We start from the raw sequence: 10,604 nt of genomic DNA on the forward strand, positions 1-10,604 counted from the left end.
TCATAAAAATATGCCAAAATGTTAAATACAAGTGGTGATTATGAAGTATTTAGAGTGTGGTGTAACGGATAGAAAGCCAGCCTTGGAGTCAGAAAAACTGTGTTCAATTCCTGCTCCTAATTGATACTGTTCCTGTGATTCTATGCAACTTAACCTCTTGGGGTCTCAGGCAAATTTCTTTTCTTTTTTTCTTTCTTTCTTTCTTCCTTCCTTCCTTTCTTCCTTCCTTCCTTCCTTCCTTCCTTCCTTCCTTCCTTCCTTCCTTCCTTCCTTCCTTCCTTCCTTCCTTTCTTTCTTTCTTTCTATCTTTCTTTCTTTCTTTCTTTCTTTCTTTCTTTCTTTCTTTCTTTCTTTCTTTCTTTCTTTCTTTCTTTCTTTCCTTCTTTCTTTTTCTTTCCTCCTTCCTTCCTTCCTTCCTTTCTATCTTCCTTCCTTCCTTTGTCTTTCTTTTTTTCCTCTCTCTTTCTTCCTTCCTTCCTCTCTCTTTCTTCCTTCCTTCCTTCCTTCCTTCTTTCTTTCTTTCTTTCTTTCTTTCTTTCTTTCTTTCTTTCTTTCTTTCTTTCTTTCTTCCTTCCTTCCTTCCTTCCTTCCTTCCTTCCTTCCTTCCTTCCTTCCTTTCGCTATCAGGGTTAAGTGACTTGCCCAGGGTCACACAGCTGGTGCGTGAGGGCAGATTTGAACTCAGGTTCTCCTGACTCTACTGCCAGTGCTCTGTGTACTATGGCACCACCTTTAGGCAAATTTCTTAAAATTAACTCTGGAACATTAGAAGTCCTGAATTGTTTAGATGAAATCACAAACCTAAACCCCCATCCCCTCTTTCCCCCTCCCCCTGACAAAAATCACAAATACTAACATTCTAATTATTAGATAGAAGAAACATGGCATGATAGAGAGCTGGTTTCAGAATTAGGAGCGCTTGGATTCAAATCCCACCTCTGATACATGCTGGCTATATGACCCAGGGCACTAGCCTCTCATTGCCCTCTGAGGATTTTCTAAAGCTGTAGAAGTTGGAGAGGCATTGCATATTTGCTTTGGTAGAAGGAATTTCCTCTCGGAGAGTTCTTCGTAAAACCAGCTATCCAGTTGTTTTTTTAAGTATTAATATTCTCACACACACAAAATTACAAATGCTAATACCCAAGCTTTTTTTTTTTGCTACCTAATATCTTTGGTTTCTCTATGTGTTTATGCCCATGCACTAGATTAGATAACAGTCAGGGCTGTAATTATGAATTCTAGTGCCAGTGACAAATGGGGGGCACAGTTGTTTGTCCTTCATTCTCAAGGGAACCATCAGGAAGATGGTGCCATGATTTGCAAGTGAATTGGATTTAAGTGAGGCAGGGCTGTGCAAGGTCACCAGCCTTACTTTCTCCTCCCTGGGACACAGTGCTATGCAGAAGGCAAATTGATCAGTGGTGGCTGAGCTGGGAAAGGGGGAAACCCAGGCAACAAAGAGTCTAATTCCAGTCTTCATTATATGGCCAATCTCGGACCCCTCACCAAATTACAGAGGGGGGAGAGGTGGCCAGTGGTGGGGTATGGCAGTGGGTTCATGGAGAGATGTGAGAACCTTGGTGATCCCTTTCTAGGCATGAAGTTAACAGGAAAGGAAGGAGCAAGATGTCAGTACAAGGGGCAAAATCCCAGCTGCCTTGCTGGTAGGTTCATACCTCTGACATCTGTGCTAAAGTTGGATCTTTCTTTGGTTGCCCTGACCACCCGCACCCCTTCCCCTCCGTATAGTAAGTTTGTAAGAAGCCAGTATAAAGGGGCAATAGCAGGAGGTCAGATTGCAAAGGGAACCTGGAAGCCACATGCCAAATCTCAAAGAGCAAAGGAGAATCATTTACAAATTGTATCCTAGATTAACTGAAATTCACATCCTGGTTATAGATGCTGAATTGGGAGAAACCACCTTGGTGCTGGTGTGAAGGTTCTTGGTCCTATCATTTGTAATTCACAGGCAAATTCCAGATTTCCAGAGTAAAACTAGCAGATCACCAAATGGTGTTGATCAATTTGAGATGATATGGCTTTGTTAATATTCAAATTTTGCTGACAATTCTGAAATGATTTGGTTATGTTAATGAACTGTCCCCAAGGTGGCAAAGATGAGTTAGTCTGTTCCCCCAAGGGCCTTATAAAAATGAGACTTCAAACTGCTGCCTCCCCCTCTCCCCGCCCCAGTACTCTTCATCTCCATCAGGTCCATGTTGCCATGAGCTTCCAGTGTAATAATCCACCTGTTATGTGAGTGATGCTCTCTGCTGCTCCCCAGCCCCTTCCTCTTCCACAGACTGCCTGCCTTCCTCCACTTTCCCATCCCCATCCCCACATCATCTGCCTCTGGATTCCTTTTACCACTTAGCTCTACATTTTCTATGTCTGCTTCCCTCTACACCCTCTGTGCCTTATTAAAGTGCTTCCCACTGCCGTCACTTTGTGGTCTTTCCCTTCCAGTTCTCAAAGAACTAGGGTGTCTGCCCCATTTCATAGTTTCGTACATTAATTACCAATTCATCCTCCCACCCATTTATCTGAACATGATATAATAGCAAAGATCATTTACAAGGACTTTATCTGTTTAAAGTTGTTTTGGTAGGGGCAGCTAGGTGGCGCAGTGAGTAGAGCACTGGCCCTGGAGTCAGGAGGACCTGAGTTCAAATCCAGTCTCAGACACATGTACTAGCTGAGTGACCTTGGGCAAGTCACTTAACCCCAATTGCCTTGCCAAAAAAAAAAAACCAGAAAAAAACAAAAAAAAAAAACAGAGAAAGTTATTTTGGTATATAGTATAACAATTGTTTCCATTGGAGAAATGATCTCTGTTCTTTTGAACTACTCCAAATACCAACTGCTCCTGCTATCACTCAGTTCCTGTTATATACCTTAGACCAGAAACAACAGGAGAGCAAGTGGAGTTCCTCATTGCTCTTTAGAAGTTTCATAGAGCAGTTCAGAACTATGTCCAATGAACTATAAAACTGCATATCCTTTGAACAGCAATACCACTGCTAGGTCTATATCCCAAAGACATCCCAAAAAAGAGAAAAGGACCTATTTGTACAAAAATATTTATGGCAGCTCTTTTTGAGGTGGCCAAAAATTGGAAATTGAAGGGATGCCCATCAATTGGGGAATAGCTGAACAAGCTGTGATATGTGATTGTAATGGAATATTATTGTGCCATAAGGAATAACAAGCAAGATGATTTCAGACAAACCTGGAAAGGAATTGATACATATTGAAGTGAACAGAACCAGAAGAATGTTGTACACAGTAACAGCAATGTTGTTTGATGAAAAACTGTGAAAAACTTAGAAGCTGGAGTCTTTGGATTTATCAAACAGTAGACTATTATAGTCATTGACTATTGTGTCTGGTGTACCTAAGCTAATTCCACTGATCCACCACTCTGTTTCTTAGCCAGTACCAAATAGTTTTGATGACTGCTTTATAATATAGGTTTAGATCTCATCTGGGTAGGCCATCTTCCTTTGCATTTCTTTTCATTAATTACTTTGATATTCTTAACCTTTTCTTCTTCCAGATGAATTTTGGTATTATTTTTTCTAGCTCTACAAAATAATTTTTTGGTAGTTTGATTGGTATGGCAATGAATAAGTAAATTAATTTAGCTAGAATTGTCAATTTTATTATATTATCTTGGCCTATCCATGAGCAATAGATGTTTTTCCAATTGTTTAGATCTAACTTTATTTGTGTGAAGTGTTTTGTAAATGTGTTCATATAGTTCCTGGGTTTCTCTTGGCAGGTAGACTCCCAAATATTTTATATTGTCTATAAATATTTTAAATGGAATTTCTCTTTCTATCTCATTTCTGGGCTTTATTGGTAATATATAGAAATGCTGATGATTTATGTGGGTTTATTTTATATCCTGAAACTTTGCTAAAGTTGTTAATTGTTTTAAGTAGTTTTTTAATTGATTCTCTAGGATTCTCTAAGTATACCATCATATCATCTGCAAAGAGAGGTAGTTTTGTTTCCTCATTTGCTATTCCAATTTCTTCAATTTCTTTTTCTTCTCTTATTGCTAATGCTACTATTTCTAGTACAGTACTGAATAATAGTGGTGACAATGGACATCCTTGTTTCACCCTGATCATATTGGGAATGCTTTTAGCTTCGCCTCATTACATATAGTGTTTGCTGATGGTTTTAGGAAGATATTACTTATCATTTTAAGGAAAACTCCATTTATTCCTATGTCCTCTAGTGTTTTTAATAGGAATGGGTACTGTATTTTGTCAAAAGCTTTTTCTGCATCTATTGACATAATCATGTGATTTCTGTTAGCTTTGTTATTCATATGGTCAATTATGGTGATAGTTTTCCTGATATTGAACCAGCCCTGCATTACTGGTATAAATCCCACCTGGTCATAGTAAATTATATTTGTGATATATTGTTGTAATATCCTTGCTAGTATTTTATTTAAAATTTTTGTGTCAATATTCATCAGGGAAATTAGTCTAGAATTTTCTTTCTCAATTTTGCCTCTTCCTAGTTTAGGTATCAGCACCATGTTTGTGTTATAAAAAGAATGTGGTAGGACTACTTCTTTGCCTATTTTCCCAGATAGTTTGTATAGCATTGGAATTGATTATTCTTTAAATGTTTGGAAAAATTCACTTGTAAATCCATCTGGCCCTAGAGATTTTTTCTTAGGGAGTTCATTGATGGCTAGTTCAATTTCTTTTTTTCTAAAGTGGGGTTAATTATTTTATTTTTTCTTCTGTTATTCTGGCCAATTTATATTTTTGTAAACATTCATCCATTTCACTTAGATTGTCAGATTTATTGCCATACAGTTGGGCCAAATAGCTCCCAATTATTGCTTTAATTTCCTCTTGATTGGTGGTGAATTCACCCTTTTCATCTTTGATACTAGTAATTTGGTTTCCTTCTTTCTTTTTTTTAAGTCAAATTAACCAAAGGTTTGTGCATTTTATTAGCTTTTTCATAAAAACCAGCTTTTAGTTTTAGTATTAGTTCAATAGTTTTCTTTCAATTTTATTAATCTCTCCTTTGGTTTTCAGAAATTTCTAATTTGGTATTTAATTGGGGATTTTTAATTTGTTCTTTTTCTAGCCTTTTTGGTTCCCTGCCCAATTCATTGATCTCCTCTTCCTCCATTTTATTCATGTAAGTATTTAGAGATAAAAGTTTCCCCTAAGAACTGTTTTGGCTGTATCCCATAAAGTTTTCGTATGTTATCTCATTATTGTCATTCTCTTTTTTGAAATTGTTGATTGCTTCTATGATTTGTTGTTTGACCTACTCATTCTTTAGGATTAGATTACTTAGTTTCCAAGTAATTTTTAATCTATCTTTCCATGGCCCTTTATTACATGTAATTTTGATTGCATCATGATCTGGAAAGGACGCATTTAATATTCCTGCCTTTCTGCATTTGATTGTGAGGTTTTTATGTCCCTACTACATGGTCAATTTTTGTGTAGGTGTCATGTACAGCTGAGAAAAAGATATATTCCTTTCTATCACCATTCAATTTTCTCCAAAGGTGTTTCCTATGTAGTTTTTCTAAAATTCTATTCTCCTCCTTAACTTCTTTCTTGTTTATTGTGTGGTTAGATTTATCTACTTCTGAGAGGGGGAGGTTGAGGTCCTCCACTAGGATAGTTTTGCTGTCTATTTCTTCCTGTAATTCATTAACTTCTCCTCTAAGAATTTGGATGCTCGACCACTTGGTGCATATATGTTTCATATTGATACTACTTCTTTGTCTATGTTACCTTTTAGTAAGATGTAGTTTCCTTCCTTATCTCTTTTAATTAGATCGATTTTTGCTCTTGCTTTGTCTGAATTCAGGATTGCTACCCCTGCTTTTTTTTTTTTACTTCAGCTGAAGCATAAAAGATTCTGCTCCATTTTACCTTTTCTTTGTTTATCTCTCTCTGCTTAAGATGTTTTTCATGTAAACAACATATTGTAAGATTCTGGTTTTTAATCCACTCTACTATCCATTTCCATATCACATTTACAGTTATGATTACTGTGTATTTCCCTCCATCTTATTTCCTCCCATTTATACTTTTCTCTCTCACCCAGTACTTCTTCACCAGTGTTTTGCTTCTGACTACAGCCTCCCTCATTCTACCTTCCCTTCTTTCAGCCCACCCCTTTTGCTTTTCCCTTTCCCCTCCCACTTCCCTATAGGGTAAGATAAATTTCTATACCCAACTGAGAATATATGTGATTCCCTCTCTGAGCCAAATCCAAGGAGAATAAGAGTCAAACAATGCTCATCCCCTCCCAATTTTCTTCTGCCTTTCTTTCTTGATTTTTAAGATCCTTTTTGAGCTCTTCAAGAGGACTTTTTGGGCTTGAGACCAATATCATATTCCCCTTTGAGGCTTCACATGTAGGCATTTTGATGTTGACCTCTTCTGAGTTTGTGTTTTGATCTCCCCTGTTTGCATAGGAGTTTTCTATAGTTACATCCTGCTTCTGTTTCTTATTAATTTTTCAGCCTATTTCTTGACTTTTAAAGTGAGGTTCTGCTCCTGGGACATAGTGGATACTATCCCAAGCTTCTTATGCTGAGTATCAGGGGCCAGGTCACTGGCTTTCCATATCAGGGACTTAGGTGCTTGCAGCATGCCCACTGTGCTGGGGGTGGCACAGCCTAGTCCCACCTGTTGTGCCAGGGTTCCAGGACTCCCAATTTGCCTTCTGCACTGAGTGTGGAGGCCCCATTGCTGCCCTGCTGAGCCAGGACTGAGGGCCTTTCATTGCTGATCTGTGCTGTGGCTAAGAGCCTCTCTGTGGCTTGCCCAGTCACTGTCTGCACTGGGTTGTGCTCCCCTTTAATGCAGGGAGACAGACCTTTTCTGAAGTCATTCTAAGTTATCTTAAGCTGACAAATTGTTTCACCCACCTTTTGCATGGGTTCTATGGCTAGAAAATTCATTTAGAGGCTTGATTTAACATTATTTCCAAGGGAAACTGGAGAGAACTCAGGCAAATTCTGAGTTCCCTGTACCATCTTGGCTTCTAGGGACATTGTTCTCTCATGTTTCCATCCCTACTTGTTTCCATTCCTTTCCAGGCAGGACTCCCAGCTCATCTTCTTTGGCAGAACTTTGTCCACCATGGTCCATTTCCGGGTAACCTCTAACCCCTTTTCAACTCCTTTTTATATGTTGTCTTCTCTCATTAAAATGCAAACTCCTGAAGAGTGAGGACTGGCTTTATTTTTGTTTGTATTGGTATGAAGTGATTAGTAGTGCCTGGCTCACATAGTAAGTGAGCTTGTGGGCATTTTTAACTCAACATGTTCAAAACAAAACTTTACCCTCTTCTGAATTTCCTTTTTGCTTTGCATCACTGTCTTCCCAGTCAGCCAGGCTGGTAACCTCATCCTCAACTCCTACCTCTTACCCCATATATCTCTCCTTCTCTCACCTTTCATCATTTCTACCTTCATAACTTTCCTCCTATGGCCCTTTCTCTCCACTCACACAGCCACTGTTCTGGTAAAGACCCTCATCTCCTCTTTCTTAGACCATTCCACTAGCCTGCTAGTTGGTGTCTCATCCTCAAGCCTCTCCCCATCCCAATCTATCCTCCATTTGACTGCCAGTGATTTTCCTAAAATGCAGGTTTGATTATGTCACCTTCCCCCCAAACTCACACACATTTACTCAACTCTAGTGTTTCCCTACAGCCCCAAAGATCAAATATGAAGTCCTCTGTATGGCATTTAAAGCCCTTCTTAACATGGCCCCTGCCTGTTGACTTGATGATCAAGCTACACTGGCTTATTTGCTGTTCCTTGACCATTATACTCCCACTTCCAGACTCTGCCTTTGCCCTGGCTGCCCCCTCCCCTGCCTGGAATGCTCACCTCTAACTCTGAGCTTTCCCTGGTTTTCTTATGGACTCCAGTCTCTGCAGAAGGCCTTTCCCAATCTCTCTTCACCCCTAACTTTCCCTCTACTATCTCCCCTCTGAGAGTACCTTCTGTCTATATCTGTATCTTATGTGCACATATTTATTTATATATTATTTCCCATATTAGAATGTGGATGCCATGAGGGAAGGGAGCATGCCTTTGCCTTTTTTTTTAACCCCAGCCCAGCCCTTACCATAATACCTGCAGTACAGTAAGCACTTCATATATGGAGGCATCAAAGTGACACAGTGGAGAGAACACTGGGCCTGGAGTCAGGAAGACTCATCTCTCTGAATTCAAGTCTGGTCTCAGATACTTACTAGCTGTGTGACCCTGGGCAAGTCACTTACCCCTGTCTGCCTCAGTTTCCTCAAATGTAAAATGAGGATAATAATAAGAACCACCTCTCAGGGTTGTTGTGAGAGTTAAATGACATAGGATTTATAAAATGCTTAGCACAGTGCCTGGCACTTAAGAGGGACTTGATAAACGTTTTTTCCTTCCTTCCTAGTAATAAATGCTTCTTAACTGAATTATCTGTGAAAGTAGTTTGATACAGTAATGATTTTATAATTCAGTATCATTATTTTTTAATTAAAACTACATGTCAGGTTAATACAGTACACAATGCATTTCCATAGCCCAGCGTTCTGAACACTTAGCATGTTTATTTTTACTGATATATTAAAAATACATGACAGGTTTATGCACCAAAATATTTTAGAATCAAAAGTCAAGCCATTGTAACTACACCTAACAAGGATGATTTGGACAAATGAAAAGAACAACACTTTTAGGAAAAAAAATTTCCTTAAAAACAAATCAAAAAATTTTCATCACAGAACCAAATAGCAGCCATAACTCTGTATGACAACTACATATTCCGGGTAACAATCACATTGCAGATAAAGACACTTAAAAAATAGATACATTTTCCCAGAAAAAAGAATTGTCGCATCATGAAATACCAGTCCTGAGCACATAGCCAGTTTGTCTAGATCCGAATCATCCTCTACCCACATTTAAACCTATCCCTAGGTCCTTTCAGAAAAATATGACAGAGAATTGTTGAGAATTGTCTCTATGACTTTCCATCAAGAGTTGAGGCTAGAAGAGGTATATCAGTCAGTCCAATTATGAAAACATACTGCCGTACCAGTCTTTGCTTCATTTCTAAATTCCAAATTCCAAAATCTCACCTGAGATATCCATTAAACAGAGCCTACCTGAGCTTATGAATAGCCATCACTACTCCATTCTGAGCACCACATTTCCAGTAACCAGCTGCTTCAATGGGATGCCAAGTCCAAGGTTGAGCAAGAAACAGCAAAATGTAGGATGGGGACTCTTTGCAAGCTTATTAGGTAAGACATTTTGACATTACATATGTAAGGTGGGGTTGAAACTTCCCCATTTCAGCTCTGAAATTTCTAGATGGAATCAGATAATCAGAACTTGAGTGTGAACAGCTCCCACAGACTTCCTTGAATCAATCAAAGCCATCCTGTGAGAGACAGCATCATGGCCGAAAGCAATTTGTTTAGATTGTTGGGGGGAGCCAGGTGGCCCAGCAGGGAGAGTGCTGGGTCTGGAGTCAGGAAGACCTGAGTTCAAATGTGGCCTCAGATACTCGGTAGCCGTGTTTGCCTCAGTTTCCTCAACTGAAAATGGGGATAATAATAGCACCTACCTCCCAGAGTCATTGTGAGTATCAGACTAGACAGTAATTGCAAAGCACTTAGCACAGTGCCTGGCACATAGCAAACACCACATAAATGGCAGCTATCATTATTATTGTCTGTTCTTATAAAGGGAAGAAGCTGCCTCAGGTCTGAGAGAGGTCCTGAGAGTCTAGGTTGGAGCAAGCGTGGCATTTCTGTACACCTTTGAGCAACAGGAGGACTGAGCTGTGCCAGAGAAGGGAGGTACTGAAGAGTCTTTGGTTTTACAGGTATCTCAGGGTGGAGGACCCAGGATGCAGGAAAACCCAAGAAAAGGTTAGCTCTTTCCCCCAGCTTCCCCTGCCAATGCCTGTCTGTCCATAGACACTATAATACAATCTGCTATTTTGTTACCAGATGGTTCTAGGAAACTAAAATTTCCCTGAGACACAAAGAAGCCAGAGAATAAATCAAAATAGATACTGATGTAAGGTGAGGCAGGGAGCCCACCCTCTGCTTAGGTAAGAGTCATCCAACACAGTGTCCAATCAATCAGTTTCAGTGATTGATTTTAGACTAAGGACTAAAAACCCTTGGAACTGGAGTGACCTTACATAGCAATCCCATTCAGATAGGCCGAGCAAAGTTGGCCATGCCCCAGTGGTTCTCTAAATTATCACCCTAGTTGAGAACCAGAGTTATTTGAGAAATGGTAGCAAGCCTGGCATTCCAGTCGACTCTCTGAAGGTGGGGGCAGGGAGAGGAAAAGACAGGTCCAGGCTTTAGCCTTGGCCTAGTCCTCCTCTGTACCCCAATCCTTTTGGCTGCAGGAAGGCCTCTGCAAGCAAGCTAGAAGGATGGGGAGCAGCTTGGACATCCACTGGGCCCAGCTGAGAGTAGTGTCTGCACTGGAAGCCAAGCACAGAATGGACAGATTCATGGCTCCACAAGGAACCCAGCAAAGGACTACACCATGCCTAAGGGGAACTTCT

The sequence above is a fragment of the Trichosurus vulpecula genome, chromosome 3 (assembly GCF_011100635.1).
Source record: "Trichosurus vulpecula isolate mTriVul1 chromosome 3, mTriVul1.pri, whole genome shotgun sequence".
Lineage (NCBI taxonomy): Eukaryota > Metazoa > Chordata > Mammalia > Diprotodontia > Phalangeridae > Trichosurus > Trichosurus vulpecula.